This window comes from Anarrhichthys ocellatus, unplaced genomic scaffold, assembly GCF_004355925.1.
Source record: "Anarrhichthys ocellatus isolate YVR2014 unplaced genomic scaffold, GSC_Weel_1.0 scaffold66, whole genome shotgun sequence".
Taxonomy (NCBI): domain Eukaryota; kingdom Metazoa; phylum Chordata; class Actinopteri; order Perciformes; family Anarhichadidae; genus Anarrhichthys; species Anarrhichthys ocellatus.
The window spans coordinates 622506-647383 of NW_022280096.1; positions in this window are offsets into that span (position 1 = coordinate 622506).

A 24878-nucleotide genomic window follows, 5' to 3' on the forward strand; every position below is an offset into this window, starting at 1 on the left:
ACTACCCTCCCCCCCCCAGGGCACCATTCATATCCGACCTACTGTTTCAGCCTCAAGACAACCACCTGGGAAAACAAACATACTTCTAATGCATGCAGTGCACATTTCCATTTGAACTCGACTTATTCTATACCCCCCTCACATCCCTGTGTAATGAATGAGACACCAGAGTGTGCACCAGACAGCCTCTCACATCTTCTCCCTCTATATTGTGAGTCACCACCTCAGTTCCTACCCTCCCTACCTGTCATCAGGCCTTAAAATAAAGGGAGCCGGGAGCAGGTGATAAAAGAAACACACACGCTCCTCTTGACTTAAAACACGCTGACTGAAGCCCACGCACATTACTGTATGGCACTCCGATTTATCTCATCTCCCACTCTGCTTCCAAATTCACTGTGCCACATGCACACGCCTCCACACCACATACTGTACAGGGTCTACAACTAATCATTCACTCCTGTCTTTGCTCCCAATGTGTTCAACATTTTGAACTCATCCTGAGAACCCGTGTTTTTTCAGCCTCCCCTCTTCAGTTAATCTGTCTTCATGAGCTCTCAGGAAGCGCGACCGGGTTGTAAACCTCCTTAAAGACATTCAGCGATTTTAGTATTTCACTTCCATAAAACAGGGGAACATATGAGGGACAGATTTCTTAAAATGATGATCAAAATTAAAGCAGCAGAGGCCAAGTTTTTATATACCCTTCTTGCTTGGTAAATGCCTTGTCTTTCAAATTTCACACCACCTGTTTGTAACCTATTAAACAGGAAGTCTCTGAGTGACCCAGATGGCAGTGGTGCCAAACAAATGATCCTAGGGCCTATTATTCTGAAACCTCAATGTCCCATGAGACCAAAAGCCCATTTGTCCGACAGCCCGTTATTACGAAAACACACGCCTGTTGTTCCTAAAGGCCCATTGATCTGAAAATACACACTCTCAGTGCAACAAACATATGGCTAATGATTACGCAGAACGACATCATTTAATCTTCATTTTGTAACATTTTTAAAGAAAGAGCCTAAGTTAACTCAAACCATGATCCTTTCCTAAACATATCTTAGGATTTTGATGTAAAGACTAAAGATCTGATGATGTCACTCTATCTGATAATTTGCCATGTGCTTCCGTTTTGTTGCAGGGAGTGTGTATTTTCAGAATAATGGGCCTTTGGAACAATGGTCAGTCCTTGATGGCAGCACTAGGGTTATTTCACCAAGCCCCTTTCAGATATGGACCTTGTTACATAAGTGTGGATGTTTTTTCAAAGATATTTAATATTTGTATTTTTTGGGATAGTGGAAAGACAGAAAGGGGATGACAGTCCATGTCGATGTGTCCTTGGGCAAGACACTTAGCCCCAAATTACTCATTAGTTTATGAATGGGTGAATGACATGTTGTGTTAAAGAGCTTTGAGTGGTCGGAAGACTAGAAAAGCGCTGTGCAAGTACAGTCCATTACCATTCATTAATAGATACTGTAAGTAAATATGAGAAATGATTTACTCTCTAGATCACAAACAATCCAACACTAACTTTAAACCAAAGAGACCAAAAGTAAGAAAGAGCTACAATGTGAAATACAAAGAAATGTGATTTGCCTCCAAAACCCCTGAATCAGCAACTGTTTTTCTTGTCATTTGGTTTGCTTTTCTTATTTTCGTGATTTTCTTAAGATTTCTTTTTGCGTTGCTGATAACTAATTGATCAAATGCTCTAGCGCTTTGAATTTTATTTGGTGCAGCTTATGTCCAGTCAGGAACTTTACAAATTGACCGTAGAGATCCTTCAGATTCAGGCTGAATCACCCCCGAAAAATTTAAATTAAGATTATTTCCAAATTCCGTTTTCATCATTTATGAATCCCTACTGTTGAAGACAGAAAAGCTTCTGGTAAGTAAGTTAAGATGTCTTCAGTACTCCAAGTTATTGGCATTTATTGTGCGCTAACCCCAACAAGCTTGCCAAAGTCTGGAAATGCTGTTTATCCGCCACAAGTTTTCACGTTGTTTTGGTAAAGATCTTTGACCACACAGAAACGCCTGATCAGTGGAAACAAGTCTGCCCTGTTCCTATTAATTTGAGAAAAATTGTTGAAAGCACTTTTGTCCGAATGAATAAGAAACATGACTTTAACACATGTGACAGAGAAGACATTATCCAACTGTTTTCACAGACGGAATACCCCGCCTCACAACTGGGCTCTAAAATGTGCTGTGTGGGTAGAATCCTAAATATTACATCAGAAGTAGAATACGTTCTCCACAGCATGTACTTATTCTACATCAGCTCTCTTTAATCCTTGATGGTTTCCCCTTCAGGCTTTTGATTAGCTTCATTACTGACGGTGACTCAGGTCAGATAAAAAGCATTGTTCTTTTCTTTTTGTTGTTACTGAAGGTGTTCTGCTCACAAGCCACACTCAGTTACTTTCTGCACCATTGGCTTTCCCTGCCTGCACCATTCAGGGGGGAAAGGACATCAATTTACCCTCTTGATCTCTGAGTGGTTGCTGAGGTAGAAAAAAGGAGAGCTCTGTAAATTCAGCTGCTCTCTTATTTACATTAGTGTGTCAGAGGTCCTTGCGCTAATTCAGCTGCTTCCAGTGTTTCTGGGCGGGGAGTACATCACAGTCTGGGTTACGCATCCATTACTGAAGGCTGCTGGCCTGGAGGTTTTAAATAGTTTACACACTTGCCCAAACTTATCGCAAACCCCTATTCTTCTTCTTTCCCTGGAGTAACTCACAGGCTTCTGAGGCCACACTCGCTTCCATCTGTGGGTTCTTTGCGGACAGTATACTTCGGACAGTATACTATACTACTACTAATTACATAATATTGCAATATCCAGAAGACTGGAATATACTGCCTTTTCAATGCTTTTTGATCTACACTCTCACAGATGTGATATTGCATTACAGATGTCAGTGTCTGGCTTTCAAAATACATTTTTATATCACATACTGCACTGCATGTCAAAATTATTCAGATTGTCAAATGCCAATCAGTGGTATTCCTGGAATTAAACTCAGCATAGCAGTATGAAAGGAAAGCAATTGAACGTACCCATTTTTCACATTCATTCATCCATCTTTGGTCACGCTAATGGAATGGTGCTTTGGGTGGCAGTGTTGGTCTGAAAGTTGATTGGTCCTCCACTGTGGTTCAGACTGTAATATCTCAGCAACTATTGAATGGATTGCGATGGCATTTTGCACATACATTCATGGCGCCCAGAAGATGGATGCTAGTGACTTTGGTCATGTTTGGGGATTTGAGTAAAATATCTCAACAGATATTAGATGGTTTACCATGACATTTGGCGTAGACATTCATGTCCCCCTCAGGATGGATTTTTGGAACTTTGGTGATCACCTTACTTTTTCTGTGGCGACAGCATCAGGTGAAATTTGTTTTTCAATTCTCGTATCACACAAAACTAATCCAATCAGCCTTACCTGTGCATTGTGCTCAGTTCTGATTAGCAAATGTTAGCTTGCTAACTCAAGGAACAAAGTTGTGAACATGGTAAACATTGTGCGAAACATCAGTATGTTAGCATTGTCATTGTAAGCATGTTAGCATGCTGATGTTAGCATTTAGTTCAAAGCATCGCTGTGCCAATGTACAGCCTCACAGAGCAAAGCTGTAGACTCTTAATCTTATCCTACTCAACCTTTACTGAAAGTAAACTCAGAATAGCAGTATACAGAAGTAAAGCGAAACCACTGAAAGCACCAATTCCACACTTGGATTCATGGTTTTGAGCAGGAAAGCACATAAGAAAGCATTGTGAGAGTTACATGAAGCATAATATCAATAATCTAACTCCTAGTTGTGCCAAGACTTCAAAACCTCTGTCTGTCATCGATGGTGGTGCTGTGATGGACAGAAATTAATAACCACACGTTCAGGCTACTCTATCTAAAAGGCCTCCCATAGGGGCCAAAATCAGAAATAGATTACCAGGACTTACTTTGATGGCTCATATTTTCAATATGTGATGCGTTGAGTGCCTTGTCAGAATAGGTCTGACTCCTTAAGATGAGAAATTTACTCCATGATTCAGAATAGGGAGTGTGTGAGTAAGAGAGGACCCATTTTGTAGAGCTCAGTAAGAAGTATTTGAAGTTAAGATCTTAAAATGGGTCAGTAATGGAGGCTGCCACTTCATTTTTCCTCCCCTAAGTATGTGAAAGCCCACTAAAGATACTTTTCTGTGACTCCACCTTAAAATGTTGAAACACTTTTCATGGAGTCCTCCAAATGGAAACCTGATTGATCGTACATGAAACTTAAAGTGTGTCATCGCTTTCAAATGTGCATTAAAACCATGAAAGCTGAACTGTTTGACATCACAAACAATTGTAGCTGATTTTGTCAGAATATTCGGCTCTCCGGGGAGCAAAAACTGGATATAAGTGACAAATTAAGATACGTATTAGTAAGAAAAAATGATGTAGCGCGAATAAATGGAACGGACATATTTTCTCTGCAATAGCCTTGAAAATAGACATTCCTCTACACTTTGGATTGTGGCTCAGGTATCATGTTTTAATTGATGTTAATACCAACAAGTGTAGGCTGTGATTAAAAAACAAAAAAAAGGGGGGGGGGGGGGTAAAGACATTCGATTGGCAGCTGTACATGTACTTGCCAGGGACATCAGGTCACTCTCAACCCACTTGATTATTGCTCAAACTGAAACCCACATTGGGTGTCCCTCAGCTTGTCATTCCACATTAATCAACATGTGCTTCATTATGAACAAAAGATAAGAGATTCAGTGACATGGAAATGAATAGTGTTCATATTCACATGCTTTTGGGGGCCTTCTTTTCAATCGCTTGAATAATGTGATTAAATAAATGTATATTATTTGTATTTCTTCAATGCACAGGTCAAATAGTCACGCATAAACAGGGACTTGATGAAACATTTTGAATGGCTAATGTTTGTGAAATCCTTTATTACAATCAAGAGAGGGTAGAAATGTCAGACATGGTCGCTGTCTGAAATATACAATAGCTGGTGCCCTGATTACAATAGCCTCATGCCACCCTCACTTTGTATGGCTGCTGGTGGAAGGCCACACAGAAATATGGAGTTGAGCAAATGGCAAAGTTCTATGCAATTCTTACGACTTTACAGAGAAGACTCTGGCCTACTTGGGGAAGAGAAGATTAGTAAAAGACAGAACATCCCACATGGAATTAGAATGGTTTCCTTCCCCATCATAGTGCCCACAACTCGGTAATTGTCTGTGCATCCAGGCTGTTAAGGGAAATGGGACAAACCTCATTCCAGCCCAGTGCTCTATTTGTCCCAACTTTCAATCGGATGAAGGAATAATGTTCTAAGCAGCCTCAATCTTCTGGTTTAAGAGAGGGCGATTGAAGCCCTGGTGGCTTAACAGACGAGATAGACTGCTGAGTGTCTGCATGTTGTGTAATCTGAAGTCCCTCAATTTCTCATGCTGCACAGGCCAAAACGTTCTCACTGCTGTTAATATGAATGCTCATAATAATAATCAGAATCACAACTGGTGTTTAGGGGAAATATTTCTTTAAACTAGGAGTCAAGGAGCAGAGTGAAGTTCTCTATTTCAATATGATCAAGCAGTTGTATTAACAGCATTACAATTGTCTCCTCTTTCAGCTAAAACACTGATGAATTGTATGTGAAACAACTCCTTTTGTTATGAAGCTTTCAGGTAATGTGAGAAAAATCTGCATTAGAAGTTAAGTACGAGACTTCAAGGCAATGCAAGTTTATTTGTATAGCACATTTCAACAACAAGGCAATTCAAAGTGCGTCACATAAAACCATTAAAAGCATCAAAACATAAGGCAAAAGAAAAGGAGATTTAAAAACAGTTAAGAACATTGATTGAAACATTAAAAACAGACATTAAAACATTAAAAAGCTAAAAATAGAATAAAGGTTGCAGTGCAGTTTAAGAAATACAATACAGTAGTAAAATGCAGGAAGTTGATTAATATCCTTGAATCTGGTTCAATTAAAGGCAGCAGCAAACAGAAAAGACTGTAGCAAGGGTTTTAGATATAAGGAAGTCCAACATCTCACCCCCATGAACCACAAAAGAATGTATCCATGTTTTACTTTTCAAAGAGCTGTTTACTTATATGTTTGCAATTTTTATTCAAATGGAGCAGTTCTTTTCATAAAATTGTTTTCAAAAATCAACAACTGCTTACAAAGTCAACACAACTAAGTAAACTCAAATTGTCTCTTTTTTCATTAATTAGTACCAGAGAACACAGTTTGTTTCAGCTTCCTAGAATACAAGACGAGATTATGGAACTGTAGAAAGAGTTTTGATTGCGCAGGCAAAGGAAAACAGTAAATAAACAAATAAGATAAATAGAAATGGCAATATAATTCTGGTTTGTTTGCAGCAAACTGTTAACTTTAGTAGGGGAGACAGCAAAAGATTATTTTCTTTAAAGAAGTAATCAACCAATATACTGTATATAATGCATACACTTTACTAAATCATGATACAGGCCAGTGCACCCTGGTCTTTGTTTGTGGACGCAAGGGAACATTGTTCATCCAAAGAACAAAAATCCAGCCATAATGAAAATAAAACCAAGCAATTACTGAGTAAACAGCATCAGACATTTCAAGTCCAGGCTTATCTGAGTAATAACTCTAAGTTGATAAAAACCCATGATGTCTGCCAAAATTCAATGTAAATCAAAAATAACCCTTAGATTTTTTTTTTTACATTTTTCAGTTATCTTGCATCACAAAATATTAACATCTAATTTATGGGGCCAGCGAAGTTCAAAAGTTGAGATTCATTAATGTTCTTTCCAGCTGGAATAAATTCTAAAAGTACAGTGTTTAACACCAAAATAAAGATGGTCAATAGGTCAGAGGTAAAAAATGTTACTATTATAAAGATTTGAAAGATGTTATTTTATAGATGCACAGACAACAATGTGTATTTAACCAACATATAGCCATACCAGCAGCTCTATGAGGCTGAGCAAAATGCTAACAGCAACATGCTAACAAACGCTAGCTTGCTGATGTTTAGCAGGGAATATTTACCATGTTCACCACCTTAGCATGTTAGCATGCTAACATTTGCTAATTAGTAAAGTGGTAGACTGACCTTTATTGCTATCACACATTGCTGCTGGCCATCGGGCCACTCATTTTCTTCAGCAAGCTAGAGTTAGCTGGCTAATTTACCATTTTCACCATGATTTAAGGCTACACTGGTTACAGAAAATTAGACCAACAAAATTGTCACTCATCCAGCGATAGCAATGTGCTTTTCTATACGGTGACAAGAGCGTGTGGATTTATTTACACACTACACTTCGTAACATGGAGTAGTACCACTGCCAGTTTTTGTCATTAGTAAAAAAACTCACACCAGTGAGTCCATGACTTGCTGTAAGTTGGTTTAGTTTATATAGAAAGTAGCCCACTACGAGCTACAGTGGCAACAGTACAGATAATAATGGCTGACCCTCTGACCATCCTGCTACATTGATTTAAATGGGATTGTCCGTTCTACTCCTGTTCTATTTCTATGTGCATTCCTAGAGCCCCGCTGCTAACATGGCTATTAGGCTAAGCAATTCAGAGTTTGATGGGTTTGCTGTCACGTCACAGATATCGCTGTAGTACCACTAATGGCCCTTCATTGTCCTCCTGATAGGTGAATGGACACAAATGATTATGGACAGTTCAGCAACAATCTATTTCCTGAATCTGATGAAGAGCAGGCCGGTGTCTGACCTGGTTCACGACACCTCTGCTGATTCCACAAATGTCGGCATCCAGCATCCAGCACCCATCAAACACCATCCCCATCAGCTCCAAACCCATGCCAAAGCCATCCCCCACGGCCTGCTCCACCCTCTGATAACCACAGCTGTCACTGAATCGCTGCCTTTCCCCCTTAAAGTTCAGCCGGAGACGACGTGAGGCTCTGTCTGCTCATTTCTGTTTTGCTCTGCGTAGCTGCCGCAAAAAACAACCCCGATCAGCACTCTTTGCAATTACAGAATAGACTGAGGAAGCAGCGGCTTGATTTAGCAGACTGTGGGGACTGACATTTTCTATTATCTTTGGGTCTGTGATGATTTATGCTGCATGTGTGCTCGCCTCTCATTCTCTCTCACACACTTTCTCCTCTTCCCTTTCCTTCCTGTCTGTCTTTACCTCTCGCGCTCTCTTTCTCCACATGCTAATATCTCATCTTTTCTCCTTAGCGGGGCCCCTGACCCAAAGTCCACAATGCCAGATGTCTGCACAAACGGAGCAGGAGGAAGTCCTGGCTACGCGATCTGAAGATGAAAGCTAAGATGGTGTTCGATAGCCCTTGCGCTGTGCTGCTTAAATAAACAAGAGGATGAAATATACAAGCGTACAGGCCTTTTTCTCAGAGGATGCAAAGCAAATAATTTCGCCAGTGACTGTTCCATATATGGTTACATACTGTACAGAAGGGACCCCGGTGCATTAGCTACTCAGTATCACACAGACGGCAACAATGGCAAGCTGTTCACCATTGCCCGGGGGAAAAGAGCATGCACTGCACTCTATAATAAATCACATTTTCTGTTCTGTAATTAAAGTATCTCAGCACATACAGCTAAAAACAACAGAACAGCTAGGGAAGGGCATGTTGCGTTAATATTCATCACTGCATAGCTACAAAGCAAAGAGTGAAATGACAAATAACCTATTTGAGCCTGCAATCAAAGCAGCCTAAATACATGGTGTGAGCTGCTTCCTGGTTCGGAGAGCAGAGCTGCAGAAAGACACAGAGACGAATTTAGCCAAAAGCGTTGACACACTAAAACCCTCCGGTAGCCACAAGACCTTCCATCCTGCTCCCCAAACCCCGACCCAGCAGGCCGTGCTGTTCCAGTAATTGAGTGAGTAATGGACTTATTCCGCTGAGTGGTTCTCTTGGTGTACTCAATACTGGGATGTAAATCCTGTGGCAAATGGCAGATTAGAGGGGGTAAAAAAGGGAAATAAATTAAAGCAAAAATAAATAAATAAAGTACACGAAGAAAAGAAGATCCATACTACAATTATTCCCACGCAGTAAATTCAGCCGAGGTCTCAGCTTGAGCTGTTCATCAGCGTTAAAGCGGAGGAGTCCACTGTTCTGTCTAGATTTTGGGGTTGTGTGATGGTGCTGCAGCAGCGAGAGCTCTTTCTCTGCCCTCACATTTCTCTCTATCTCCCATACCCACCTCTTTGTTTGTCCCTCTGTCCAGACATGCTGTCCTCTATACACCCAGGCTGAAACACTGGACTCCTGCCACATGTTTCACCAGTGGGAAACACTGAGCGGACTAATCCTTTTTCTCAGAACGCACCATGCGGCCTCGATCCTCAAACAATTAGCGTGTACAATGAACCCATTATCCATAAATCCATCAGAGGTCTCCGCTCCAACTAAGGATTGTGAAATTCTCAGCCGATTCCGATGCTTGGAATAACAATTTGTCCAACAGCCGATGCTGTTGTTTCTGTTGTTGTTTATTATGTTTTTGCTGTTTATCTATTCCTCTTTTGTGGCAAGGAAAAAAAGACATCATTATGAGAAAACAACTGAGCTGTTTTAAAGTCATCCAACAGTTCATTACACTGTCTTTGAATGAGCGTAAATTAAAAAGTACTAAGTCATCTCAGAAACCTTTAACATAACCTACTTTCTCATGCAAAGAAGATTCTTTTTTCTTTTTAAATAACTGCTTTTTAGCTGCTGTACAACTAAGTAGGTTTCAGTGGGCTACTTACATAACCCAACAACAACATTCCTTCTGTGAAATACAACTTAAAGGTAAAGCGATTTGAAACACAAGCAGTGTTTCCCACACACATACTTCACTTTGGTGGGGGGCCCATATACTAATGACCCGCCCAAGTATATTTGTGACCCATTTTAGTTTTTGTAAATTTGAATTTCACTTATCAGTCCAAGAGAATGACGGCATCCACGATTGATTAACTAGTGGACTAGTAGCTGCAGAACGCTGTTGGGAGCCCAGCTGTCTGGGCTGGACCCACAGTGGGACTACGGTACTATGGCTATGACTACGGCATGGAGGATGTTCCCACGGTAATGTGCTGCAGAGCCCTCGTTAGACTGACAGGCTTCTATCAGACCACATTGATTAATTGGCAGTCGACAAGGTGAATGCCGGCCAATACCGACGTTGGGCTGATGAATGGGTGCATCACTAGGTCCAGCCCATCCCAACCTAATCTTCCCCTCAACACAACACAGCCCTCTACCCTTTTTTGTGGCTTTCTTTCACTTTTAGCTAACAACACATTGAGGTTTGTGTCTGGATTACCACACACCCTAATGACTGCACTCAAGTTGCCTCATCATCTCTCCATCTGTCCACATCTCTTTCATCTCTGTATGATTTGATTTGTAAATTATTCTTATGTCTCCCCCTCTGCCTCTCTCTCCGCCTGCCCAGCAACCACCATGGTTAAACAGTGAGCCCTGGCCATACACTTCACCGGAGGAATCCACTGACCGAAATAATCCCTCCCGTCTTCCAAACATCATTCTGTCCAGACCCCCTCACAATTAGCAGCCCACAGCCAGATAGCCTATAGTGAAAATAAGCGCCCTCGAGTCAAAACAAACACATGCAGGCGAAGGGTGCAAAAAGCCACAGCAAGCCGCCAAGCGAAATATTTTCAGGCAGCCTAGTCATGCTGATGCTACAAAAGAGATCGTAGCAGTGAACACATCTGCTAAATATTGTTTTTGCCATGTCGGCTACAGGTTTTTTTCCCCCTTGTTCTCCACACACAAACGGGGTGTATTCTTCGCGCCAGGGTTATAAATTAATGTTTTTGTGGGAGCCTGTTACTAGGGGCTGGAAAGGGTGGGGGACTGAATGAAGGGCGGGGGGGTGGCCAGGGGCCAATTAAAATACAGATGTCTGACTGTCGGTGTAATTCCATTCAGCCATGATTTACATTTAGAACAGTCACCCAAGCCTGCCACTCTACGCTCACAGAGGAAATCGAAGCTGACTCCAACCTAATGAGAAAAGTGAACCTCCCAAACTTTTACGAGACTCTCGTCTGAAAGGAGCCCTGCAACTTTGGCCATAATATGAAAGCCCTTTCAGCTAATCAACCATTGACGGGGGAGACCTGTGCATTAGGAGCTTTGGGCTGCTGGTGTGAAAAACACACGGCGGGAAAGTTGCCTTTTGTTAACACTCTAGCTTGGCAGCCTCTCCCAAGGATAATCTATGTCAAATAGTGTCCCTCGCTGAAAGCAACGTGTTCAAGAATGTACTGAGCTAAGAATAAAGTTTGTTGTTGGGTGGAAAAGACCAAAATATCTTGTTTGTTGCTTTATTTTAATTTTTTTTTAATTAGCATATGATCCCCAACGCTGTAACGATGGCATTTAAGAGTAGTAGAACCCTTGATTTCTACCTGCCTCCTCTCAGATAGGATATTATTAATAAACCATGTCGGGAGCACAATGTAAAATGTTGCGGTGCCGAGGGTTGGTGGGGGACATGGAACAGAGACAGACAGAACTGAAGGATGATCGGAGGTTTAATTATGTGCTGGAAGATCCCGAGTCTTACCGGTTTGAAACCTCTAGCAGGGTCCACACGTTCCCAACCCAAGGCTAGCGTCAGCTAGTGCAGGGTTCTCCTTAGGTGACGGTAGCCATATAGAGCCATTTTCAAATTGAGAATATTTTTGTAATGCTACCCTGACAACTGCAGATGCGGGTAGGTTAGTAGGTGTTCCACTTGTTATCCTTGCTGTAGCAACTGCAACCACAGTTGAAGGAGGATCAACAAATATACTTCAGAGTCTTGGCTTTTTCCGTGAGGTTGAGGAAGAATTTGGTCAATTAATGGAAATGTTTGACATTTTAGGAAAGACGCATGTTTGTTGATTTGCCGAGAGCTTCGTAAGAAGATTAATGCCACGCTCAGCTCTGAACGGAACCTTAAAAATGTAGCTGGAGCCAGCAGCGGGTTAACTTATATTGAGGGCAGGAAAAAGCAGGTAATCAACTTCCCAGTAGGAAAAAAATAAATAGCCCTAATTTGAATGATTAGGTCTTAAAAGTTGTGAATGAACTGGCGTCACGTGAACGAGAGGCTGGGAGGCGGGGTTAGAGGAAACGCTAGCTCTTGCTCTACAGGGCGATGTATGTGGAAGAGCCGGGTTATTTCATACCAAGGAAGTCGAACAATTTCGGCTTCATGAGCAACTTTTATAGGAATGAACCGGGCCCCACCACTGACGCCGTTCTTTAACATTCATGACGTAACCGCCCTAAAATGGCGAATTGTACAATTTACATTTTTTGTACAGATTAAACCTGAGATATCATATAGTTATTAGTGAGCATTAGAAATGCTCGTAGACAGATTCGGTGGCCCTAAGACATACCCAGGCTAGCTGTTTCCTCCTGTCTTTGTGCTAAGCTAACTGGCTGCTGACTGTAGCCTCATATTCAGCTTAAAGACACGAGAGTGGTACCAATGTTCTCATCCAACTCTGTGCCAGAAACATAGAGGTATATTTCCCATGAACTTTTCCTTCAACTCCAAGGAGATGCATACAAGCTAGTTTTTGAACTACTACACAACACATGTATTGTTGTAAATTCACTTACAACATGCTACACCGACAAGAGCCCATGTGGTTATCTGTACAGCACAGAAATAGAGTTCCTCATTACTGTGGAGTGATGGTTTGACTTTCATAGACACTTAGTCACAGCATTGATTTGGTCAGAACAAGACATAAGGCACAGCGAGAACACATTGTGCTGCGCTTGTCAATAAGAGTAATCCTATATATGGAAGGGAACAGGATATGTTCTGTCCACGGCGATAACTCACAACTTTCTTTACCCTTCGCTGCTTTATGCCGGTGCTTTACTGTAATACCCCTGTCCGTCGAAAGCCTTGACAGTCTTTCCCGACCAAAGCAGTCTCATCGTTTATGCCAAGCCTCCCGTGCAAATCAGCTCTGGCTTTTGATTCCCACTTTATAAGGAAAGGTCAGTACAGCAGTGATTTATAATACGTTCTTCTGTAAATTCAACAGGGTGATCCATCAACCGTGCAAAAAAAAGAGAGAGCTCCGTAATAAACATTTGCCTCCTCAAGAGTCTGTGAGTGAATACACAGGAGGGGTTTTTATTTATATGCAAGTAAGACTGAGAAATATTTGAAATCCAACAAAACCGGTCTGCACCGGAAAGCCAGCAAAGCTCCCGAAATCATGTGAAGACAAAGAAAAGAAAAGGAGTTCAGGAGACTTATTGCTTTGTTTCAGACATCTGTTTATTAATTTTAGATCCCCCTCTTATCTTCAAAATCCAATGCATGACCAGTGTAGGTATTGCCAACAATTCTTCTGCAGCTCATCCAGCTGTAATAAACAGGATACTCTCCTCGGACAATGCAGCCAGGAAGCAGGCTCTTGTCCTCTTTGTCTCCAAGGAGTTCATCTGGGGCACGGTGGCACAAGTGCTCTTCGCGGTTAAAGATGTGCAAGTCATGCTCAAAAATACAGGAAACGCACAATGCTGTCGGAATGCGCTGGCTTTCAAACAATACCTCTGCCCTGACCCCTGGAGTAAATCATGTGGGGCTTTGACTCTGTGGAGAACAAAGAGAGGAGACCTTATGCAGTATTTTCTTCTTTGCAGTCAGGAGAGGGAAGCTGCATTTTCTCACCAAGCACTTATGAAAGAGGAAACATAAAAACTGAAAAAAGTTGTGGAACTTTTTACTGAGCCTCTTCGCTGCAGTCATGTAGAAATGACCTCCTGTGAGATTTTCCCCCTGCTGCACATTCCCGCGGGTGGGCGGGTTGTGGGATTAATGCAAATGGGTGACTTGTCCTGATGAAGGAGGAGAGCGGCTTCATTGCAGAGAGTCAACCTCCAAACATAATATGACTCCTTGGATAGAAGAACCGAGGCCCCACTTTGGCACTATATATTAGCACCGGAGTGGGGGCCCTTTTTTAAACTCTTTTTGCTGTTGCTGTGCCATGCCGCACGGTGCGGGGTGGCAGAGATGGACAGACAGCGACAGCGGTATGAAGAGGCGGGAGGGAGGCAGTTCTGAGGCGAGCCTCGTCTCTAATAAAAGGGGCGATCAAACATGTACTTTGCCTATGAAAGAAAATATTATGCTGGAGAGCGGCAGCACAGAGGGATGTAGGAGGGGAAGAGCAGCTAACGGGCCAATTTTATATGATCGCTCTGATTTGGTTTTCAGGGATGGTAACGGGAAATTAAAAACAAATGTGCAGCCTTTTGATGACCCCCCCCCTTATGGAGCTTTCTCTGTCGTTTAGCTTTTTTTTCACCCCCCTCTCACTGTCGCTGTCTTTCCTGGCTGCTCTTGAAGATGTAAATGTTGCATTCCTTGCATCCCACCAAGAGCAAAAAGTCCACTCCAAAACACACATTTTCCTATAAACAAGTACACAAAGATCTCAGTCAGACGGACAAACCGTGCAAGCAAACAGAATAACCATGGAGACAAAGTCTTTCTCCTCCCTCTCCGGACTGGAGTAGAATTACCCTATATTTATAATGTTGAAATGAAGTTGCCATGGTGACAGTCTGGGCAGCAGGTAGCATACATTTACTCAGCGTGATCGTCGATTGACAACTGGAGGTCATGTGGCAGGAAATAGCGTTGAATGCTTCCTCATGTGCTCTCTCCAATGCCTTCATGGTTGTCAGTATTGTTAACACATTTTCCAAACGCAAACACACTCACACACTCACACACACACACACACACACACACACACACACACACAGTACCTACACCCGGCTGACTCAGCAGGATGGCGGAGGCGATGCATTCTCCCAGGCAGGGACACATGTGTGCTGGGGAGCTGACTGGCGTTCAGCATGCAGCGGGATGACATCATCCCCAGGGCGCTAATGATTGGGTGACCACGCTCCCGCTGGCTGCGCCGCCTGCCGAGCAGATGTATGGCAGACTGTTTTCTCTGCTCGGCCGCCTCTCTGTGTGACTACTGTACTTACTTTATCCACCGCATCAACTCGAGGGCCGGCTCGGGAAAACCCCGTTGCTGCCCGGCCGAACAGCGCTCCGCATAAGACTTTATTATCTCCGCAATCTGAATCCAATTAACAGCAAACCCACATAGAGTTCAAGCGCCAGGAGTGGACAGATGAGGAGGAGGAAGAAGGGTATGTGTGTGTGTGTGTGAGGAGAGGCAGCGGGGGAGATATCGGGTAGATGAAACAGCAGGAGGGAAACAAATTACACCGTCTTTCCTTCGTTTTATTGAGAATTCTCGTGCCCCTTTTGTGACATTCAACAATAGCTTTGTTCTGTGAGAAGGGGAAGGTGGCGAGGCTCACCTTTAGCTGCTGAATTCACAACTCCCCCGACGACACCAAAATGTCAAGGAAGAGAGTCCCCCCCCCCATTCTTTTATTCAATCTCATTTTTCACTCATGTAGGGTCACCGGAGCAGCAGGGAATGACTCCTCGCCCGATGCCAGAGAAATTTCAACAAAGCATTGTTTGCACGCAGAAAGTTATTTTTTTCTGTTCCTTTTATCCTCTGTTGATACGGGGACACGGCCATCACACACAGAAGACATTGAATGGACGATCGCACAGACAGCCGGGGCTCCAATGTGCTGCGGCAGGATATGGTAATGTGAACCAAATGAGTCTCATGGTGAGCGGCCGTCGAGACAGACCCCTTCCTATGAAAAGGGTGTTGAAACATACGGTAATTGCTTTCAGTGTCGTTTGGCAGCGCTGCACCTCCTGACTTCAGGAGCTTTTTATAGACAGGGTAATTCTCCATTGTTCTGCCAGCATTACAGAGGGAATGTGGGGAAAACCGGGGCGACGGAGCACACTTAAAAACTTGAGAAGTATTAAAAAAACAAACGTGAAATGGGGAGAAGTTAATGGCAATAATTCATGCACTCGTTTAGTCACAGCGCAGGAGGGGCACCGTGACGCAGGATCAAACTGACTTTTACCTTTTTTTGATAGAAATCAAATGTTTTGAAAGGAGCACTGGGAGCCGAGTGTGCATACAAGAAGGTGCGATGGTAAGAAACGCAGAGATAAGTACAGCAAACATGGCTGCCTTCTGTCTTCCAGCTCTGAATTATTAAAGGACCGCAGGGACACAGCAGCTGGTGAGTCGAGCAAATGAAAGGCATTTAATGTGAGTTCGGCGAAGCCGCTCTGGAACTCAATTTTCCTCGGCCCCTTCCGTATCTCTGACACACGTCTAGAGAATCCCTCCGGTGGCTGTCTCCAGACGGAATGAGTGTCGGCCTCCTTTTCATGGCAAACTGATTTGTGGTGAGATTCTTGACACGCGGATCCATGAATCAGCCAGGCGGACCGACAGGTTGCTGACGAATGAAGTGCCTCCACTCCTGCCTCTCCTCCGCCTTCACATTCTCACATGCCTTCACCTTGTGAAGACCACCTTTATGGTTCCAATCATAATGCAATCGGAATAACAGTCGGCGGTTAGCGCTACATCTCATCGTGGCTCCAAAGAGAAAGTTTCGCCGCACATCATCAGTCAGCGGCTCGGCCCTGTGTAGCGTCACCGCGTGTCACTGTGTGAGGGGTTTCATTTCAAGAGTCCTGGTTCTCTGTTCGTGACCTTGTTTACATGTTACTCTCTTCTTTCTCTCCTCTCCTGCTTTCTGGCTACACGGAGATGACTTTGAGGTATTTTCATTGTTTTCTCACAATGACACCAGGAGTGGAGAGGAGAAGTGCCTGGCAGCTTTCTCTGAGGCTGCGGTTATGCATGAGTGAAGTTCAGCTCCTCCAGACATGCAGACTGGGAGCCAGGAGGCACGAAGAGACACAGAGTGACACGTTCACCACTCCTATAAAGTATAGATACTATAGGAGATAGACACTTGAGAGGTGGGCATTGTGTCTCCATTGTGGTATGTGTGCAATGTTACTAATTCAATAACAGTATTTTTTCAACTCAGCTGGTTGCAGCTCTTAAAAATGTGCAGTAAATGGAAACATGGGAGCAACCGATCTCATGTCAGTAAGTGCCTTTATCTCAGTGGTGATATATACATCAGAACTATGGTCCAATCCTATGCAGGTGTTGAATAATATATGTTGGTGTTCACACTGGAACAATGATATGCTGTGTACTCAAAACACAGCCATTTATTATATACGTATACTGTCACTGATCAACATGCAAAAGAAATGGAGTAGATGCTAGCAGCTGAACAAATATAATACATCCCTGAGAAAGAAGAATGACACAGATCCAGAACAATCTAGAACTAATAATCAGAAGTAAAGAACATTTTGCTGTCTACTTGTGGAGTTTGATTTGACATACAAAGTTACATATATCATATATTTGTATGTACCACCTACTAAAATAGTGTATATACTATCAGGATTAGTATGTAGTACATACTGCATAAAACTAGTAGTATTGATTTGGGACACAACAGTTTACAGTGCTCTGTGAAGCTTTCTGCTAAATGCTAATGTCAACATGCTAACATGCTCACAAATGAGCAACCTTCCACTTTAGCCCCTGATGGAAATCTCATGGTGGCGCTAAAGCAAAAGTCAGAGGATCACCAAACTCATTAGGCTTTATCCTCTAGGGTCCATCCAATAGTTGTTTAAATATTTAAGTGTGGACCACAGTGGCGGACAGATGGACAGTAAGGCTGTCCCTGGAGCCACATTGCTAGCGTGGTTAAAAATGCAACAGTACAACCAATTGAGCTGACTTAAAGATCTCCAGTAAGTGGCATTTTGTAAACTAAAGGTTTTAAAGAACATTTACTCCTGGGCTGTTCTGTCGCTAAGCTTGTTCTCCAAATTGCATTGTGTGAGTAAACATAGGATTTAGCTTAATGACAGAGTAAGAAACTGCCTACTTTTAATTGCAGAAGAGCTTTTGAATTTTAAAAGGGAAAGACACCAAACTCCCAAGAATAATTTGAGGATTCTATTCCTGTCCCTGGAAATGCGAACGTGTCCCCACCCAGCCCCTGAGAGAAAAACACTGTATTAGATCATCACAGCGCGCCTATTAAAGCCAAATTTGTAGAGGGACCCAAGGGTGGAGATCAATTGGATAATTCAAGGGCATACCCAGTTGGATATCTTAAAGTTGTGTGTGTGTGTGTGTGTGTGGGGGGGGGGGGGGGGATGATATTAGACCGGATGTCAGAAAATGTCAGTTGTCTGAGTGCAATGCAGACCCCATGCTATGCTTTTACACTTTACTTCAGCTGAGCTAAACAAAGAGAGACAGATATTAATTTCTTCATCGCGTGCCCTACTATCACACATGGCCTTGTAACTGCCAAGTATTGGGGTGGAAGGGATGGAACTTTAGAAAAGCTTCTAAATATCTTCTGTGCGGTGATGGAGCAGCTCTTTGACTGACTTTCACAAAGAGCTCTGCGACAGCACAGACGCTGTGAGAGAAGTGGAAAAGTGCAACTGTGTTTGTCAGGGAGATTAGTTTAACATAAACAAGGAGAATAGCGAGAGCGAGAGACCGCTCACAAACGATTTTGGCTGCCGGCTGAAAAGTAAAGTTGACCAGACCGATCACATGCTGATCATTCAGTGGAGAGTAAATCTCTGAGGCTCAGAGGATTTGACACTGATCCAGGTAAGAAGATGCCAAACTATCAAAACACTGCAGTCCAAACCGCTTTAAAACATAAGAAGGAACCCATTGTTACAATGTTAACTTCCTGACAGCTCATGGAAGAGATGACTCACTGCAGTGGGCTATTTTCCCGCTCTTTTTTCTTAATTATATGCTTCTGTTTTCAAACTATATTGTAACCCTTGTGTGGTGTTCATATTTTTGTTATTCAGTCAGTGTTCGTGGGTCTGGTGGAGCCGCTGCATTTTGGGGTTTTTAATTCAACACAATCAAACAATTTTATGTTAAAATACTCAAAATATGTTTACTTCATCCCAATTACAAGCAATATAAACGGCATATATGGTTAATATTTGCCCTTTACCTTTGTCACATTTATGAATTAAAGCGTTACTTGGTTTTTGTTTAAAATTGTCGCATGTGATGTGTCCAACTCTCATTCCTTGATTTTTCTCAGGGCCTCCTCCACCAGGCTTCCCTGTGTAGACTTGCAAGTTCTAAGCATATGAGGAAGTGGCATCACAGGCAGCCCAGATCTTTACACCATATTTTGCAAGTTTAGATGGTATATACTGCCTAAAGGGGCAGCGGCCCCTAAAGGGCATCAGCTGCTAATCAATGGTGACATTAGGCCCAGGGTTGTAAAACAGGATGAGGCGGTGCACCCACTCGTCCCACACTGTCCTGATGGCAGCTAGCTTGTCTCTCTGGCGTTGAGCTGGTCTGTTGTCTCGGTTATCAAAGCAGATAATAAGTGGCTCATTTCTTTTGCAAGAAGACCATTCAATTTCACAATTTTTTGACATTCATATTTCTTCACTTGCTAGCTGATGACGGGCTTGTTCTGGTCCTGTGGCTCGTCTTCGTTTTGGAACTAGCTGATGCTCAATCTCATCCTCTTCTTCAAAGTCACTGTCAGACTCTTCCTCTACATCATCATCAGAAGCTTCTCTTTCTTCCAAAATCAACTGCAAGGCCCTCTGAGCAGAGAATCTTTTGGCCATCTTGATCAGTTGTGATAAGGAACCACGCTGGCAAAGCTATATTTATTGTGTCCCGCCCCCAATTTGCAGCTGGGATAGAGTATGAGCAAATAAAGATGTGTTCCTGCAAGACAGAGGGTAAAATGTGCGGGAATGTGAGAGCAGACAGGTGTCGGTGCTTGATTTTTTCAACAATATTGCAACCTTGTGCAGGAATGGCAGGGGCAGAAACACAAAACTCACACTCTCACACACACACACACACACGTATACTAACAGCAGGCCCAGACAGGAGGACAGAGTGAAGGTACACAGGACCTACAATTTCCACACTGCCTTCACTGGACCCGAACATCCTGTATGTAATGTAAACATGTAGGGGGCGTGTACAGTGTGTGGTCATTGAAAATGTGTTCTGATATATGTTCTTCACAGAAAATGAGCCAAGGACAATGAGTTTGAGTTTGAAAAAATAATTAATTGTATAATTTTTCTTATGATAAATAATGAAAACGGGTCCCACAGACCTGAACACCATACAGGCGTTGGGAACTAAATCCTAACCTGGTCTTTGTTACTGAAAAGTTGTAGATGTTATTTCCTGACATATTCCTCTCATAAATGTAAAGCCCGTGTTCATAAAAGCCTGACGACCCCCATATCTACCAGCAGTTCCAACAACTTCCATCATGGCTCTGCTATCTTTTCTCCGGTTTATTACTTTCAGATGCTATAAAACTCTGCAGCCCAGTTGCCACCCAAGGTGACGCTTAAAATGACACCACGGCTCCAAATAGCTGTGACGGACCGTCAGATGTCGGGCACAGCATCAGAGGCGCTCTCTTATCAGGACTCGTCATTGACGGCCTCATTCAGAGAGATCCAGCTGGCTCTCCACCTCACACACTCACACACACGTTTCCATGTGCATTCTGTTATTGCTCCCGCTTTTTGACAAATGATGGGTCTGCGTTTGTTTTTGCATTGACTGTAATATATGTATATGTGCATTGGCATGCATACAGAGTAGTGTGTGTGTGTGTGTGGTTGGTGCGGTTGGTTTCTGCCCGCTCATGTGGGAGTGTTTCTCTGCAGTACAAGTATACAAATGTGTGTGTGTGTGTGTATGGCCCTCTGTTTCCTGTCAGGCTCTGCGGCTCCGTGGAGGCAGAGTCCATCAGGCAGGCACTGCTGTGGGCTTATTGAATGTTGGTTCAGGCCTGCAGGGAGGGAGCTCTCGGGCTTCCTTAATCACAGCACAAATGCCTTTATTCATCTTCAGAGCGGTGCAATTAATTTCTGTGCCGGTGTCAGAACCTTTGGGGAAATCTGACCTGTTATTGCCTCTCAGAGCTGCGCATGTTCTTTCTCTCGCTCGAGGTGCCAGACAGGCATTCAAAACAAATTTCATGGGCTAACAATGTATTCACATTCACAGAGAGCCACTAAAGTGTCTTTGTTTTACATGTACAATAGAGCTGTTCGTCCTGAACTCTGCTATTGTATAGAAATACTTAAGAGAACTCTCTGTTAACCTAAGTGGTCTGCCTGACTAATTGAAAAGTCTGCGTATTGTTAATCTGGTAACGCTCTCGTCACGATCACAAAATAAATGAATATTTAAACCACGTCTTATCGTCTTATTGTCTACTTTCCGTTTTTTGTTTGAACAAATCTATAGTTTCATTTGAAAAAAGGCTCAGTCATTTTCTGAAGCAGATAAGCACTGTAGTATTCAGCAAATTGCTCAGAAAGGTATACATAGTGCACTGGGGACTATTCTCAGTGGCAAATGAATAATACACATTTCACCATTCTTACAGCGACAATAAACTACAGCGCCAATACAGTACATCTCGCTAGGGCCTTTTTATTGGATTTGTTGTAACGATGATATACAGTCACCCTTATCCTTTACTGGTCATTCATGTCAACGCGTTGCAGATAATATATTAACAAATTGATTATTAGATGACTTCATACAATGTAGAAACTACTACTTATTAACTTTAACTGCTAAACATGCTAATAAATATATATTTATTTTTTTATGTTTCAATACAACTGCCAAGAACTTCTATTTTGTTCAACATGTTGATTTATATAGATAATTAAATTAAAATGAATGAATTTAAATCTTAAATCTTTAAAATAATAAACGGCACAATGCAGTAGTAGCACCATGTTTAAAATGCAGACAGTGATTGGTAGAAAAATAGATGGTTTGAAAAAAATAAAAATAAACATCATCTGGATTCTTATAAGAAATGTTAAACTGATCAAATGTGCTAGAAATGAAGAAAACAAAATGAAATAGAGCTCGCTCTTTGTTCAACTTATTCTGAGTTTGTCATTAAACACTCAGCTTCATCAAATGCACCACGTTTTTCCATTTCATTAAAACTGAAAGTCTGTTGTAAAGTATCGTCAAGTCAAGAGGATTATTCTGGATACAATCAAACACAACTTTCCAAACTCACAAGAGTTTACAGCGCTGTACTTGTGATCCTCTGGCCGAGTGGAGGAGCACATTCTGATACATGAGCTCTTTGAGGAGCTCCGAGCTGCTGCGCTGGTTCTCAGGGTGAATCATGACATGGACTGATTTCAACCTGAAACAAACCAGATGCAACCACAGCAGTTGTGAATAACTGGGAGTATTAGCGGGCCCAGATTTCTGGCCATGCGTCTTCAATAACTGCCATAATCACCAGTGCTCTTAATATTAAAGTGCTTCAAGAGGGTCATGGTCATCACACAGATGTGTTATTTATAGAACATGATGTGCTGGAGTTTATCAGTATAACTGCCATGGTTAGCGTTACTGAGATGATTAATGCACTGCAGAATGAACATGCAGTATGACAGGACCATGGAATATTTCAGTAGTATTAGTTTCAGCAGAATTGGTTTTTTTTTGGTATTAGGCTCACATAAGCCCTTTCCCTCTCCCTCTTTGTCACTGTTCCACTCTGTAAAAGGTAATACCAAGCTTACCTAAACGACATTGGTGTATTTGACTTATTTCTCACTACTTGTTGATACAACTCATGTAATGTGAGGAAAGGGGTAAAAAAGCTCAAGGGAACTCAAGTTATAGACTTGTAACTTTGAGTTCCTGGAGTGAACGCAGAGCTCAGGTGTGCAGGAGAAGGTTCCAGATCTGTGGATGTTTTCAGACTCCCAAGGTAAGTTATTCAACATCACTGGATATTTACATTTGTCGGCTATCATTTAGTTGTTACCAACTGAATTTTGTCAGGTCATTTTTTCAGTTTAGTTATAACTCAAACTCATGTCAGGTTAACGCTAATGTTAGTTTACAGTAGCGAGAGAGCTAACCGAAACCACCATGTCATTCACATGAGAGCCTGTAACATCTGCTACATCCTTTACAGCTCTGCCCACATTCATTTACTTCATTTTTAAACATTAAGTTGATGCAGTTACACAATTAAAGAGTCAGAGTGTTCATCCCCCCTCCGCAACACTTGACTTCATTTTTAAAAGTTAAAATGACAATTTGATGTACAACATTTTTGTTAACATGATGTGCACATGAACACTCTTTTAAATTCTCACTCTGTCACACCAAATGCAGCACATATGAATCAGCCGTCTTCCTCATTAAGACGCAATGAAGAGCAACCTTCTCTGAAAAAAAAACAGTTGGAACTCTGGTCAGCTCTTTTCAGAAATCCACAGGTAAGCAAACTAGTATATTCAATAAATAGAATGTCAGGATGATGATTGCTACGGGGAATTAAGAAAAAAATATTTCCAAGTAAATAAATTAACACAAAATTGCATAAACTTCCCAAAATTCAGTAAATACAATTAAATGCAAGTAAACTTAACAAGTCGATATAAAGTTAACATGACTTATATTTACTGACATGTTTCAAGGCTTTCGGGCTTCCTAGATGTATTTTAATAAGATCAACTTGTCAGACTTTACAATGCATCTAGAAGTTTCAGGGCGACAAGGAGATCAACAATCTCACTGATTTACAGCAATTGATCTGTACAACAAGTGAGACGTAGCGGTCCTTGCTTGTGTACACTTGACACAAAGCCACACATTACACTAAGGCCCAGACCAAGCTAGCATATATAAAGTCAACAACAAGCCACAGGCAAACCACAACAAAATCAAAACCATTAACCAACGACAAAAACACGATCTCAACCATCTATCAAGCAACCCGTCTCCATTAAAACAAACAACCACAAGCAGGCTAACGCGCCTCCCCTTCAATCACAAACACACTGCTACGCTATTTCATAATATCATATGTTGGCACATGTTTTGTGTTATTGGGGTTACATGAATGCAATTTATGGTGCTGTTAGACTGCTGCTATAGACGTCCTCTTAATACAGGACGGAGTGTAAACTGTTTCTGACTGCAGCGAAAGTTTTGTTTTTGAAAGTCTAAATGGCAACAAATACGACCTAAAACTGAAGATTTTATTAGATTAAAAACCGGTGGACTATTGCATGCAATGTAACTGTAAGTTATTAATAATAACTTGACTGTCAACGATATGAATGTAGTTTCAAACTGTTCTGTACAGCCCTAGTAATTACCCGTGTAGCCCTAACTCCTTCAGGAAAGATGTCTGCTCTCGTTTGCAAAAATAATGCAAATTAGCCTATTTGGTGATTCTTTGAACGAAGAGAAAAAAGGGAACCTGACAACATGAGTTCATGTGTAAGCTGTGAGAAAAACAAGTCGGGGCTAAAGAGGGAAAACACCACAGATCTCTGGTGCCATCTTCAAACTCACCATCCAACAGAATATGCACGTTTGCCTCCGACTCCATCCGCAAAGAGCAGCCGGACCAAAGCTGATACCACGGTGAGCTAATAACCCTCAACAAAATATAGACGTGACAGTCAACACTAACGAGTCTGCACAAGAGCAGTTCCTACCAGCTGATTGATCTGAGTCATTGATCTTACTTGTGTAAAATAGCACTTACTGCCTTTTTCAGTGGGCGTTGCAACAAATGCGTCTCCAGTGCAGATAGTTATATCTATGTGCGACTCTCTCTTCAGCTTCCAATCATTTCGTATATAGATGTTTTTCTTGAAAGCAACATAGTCAATACACACATTTCAATATTGCCCAACTCTTGTGAACACACACACAGATTT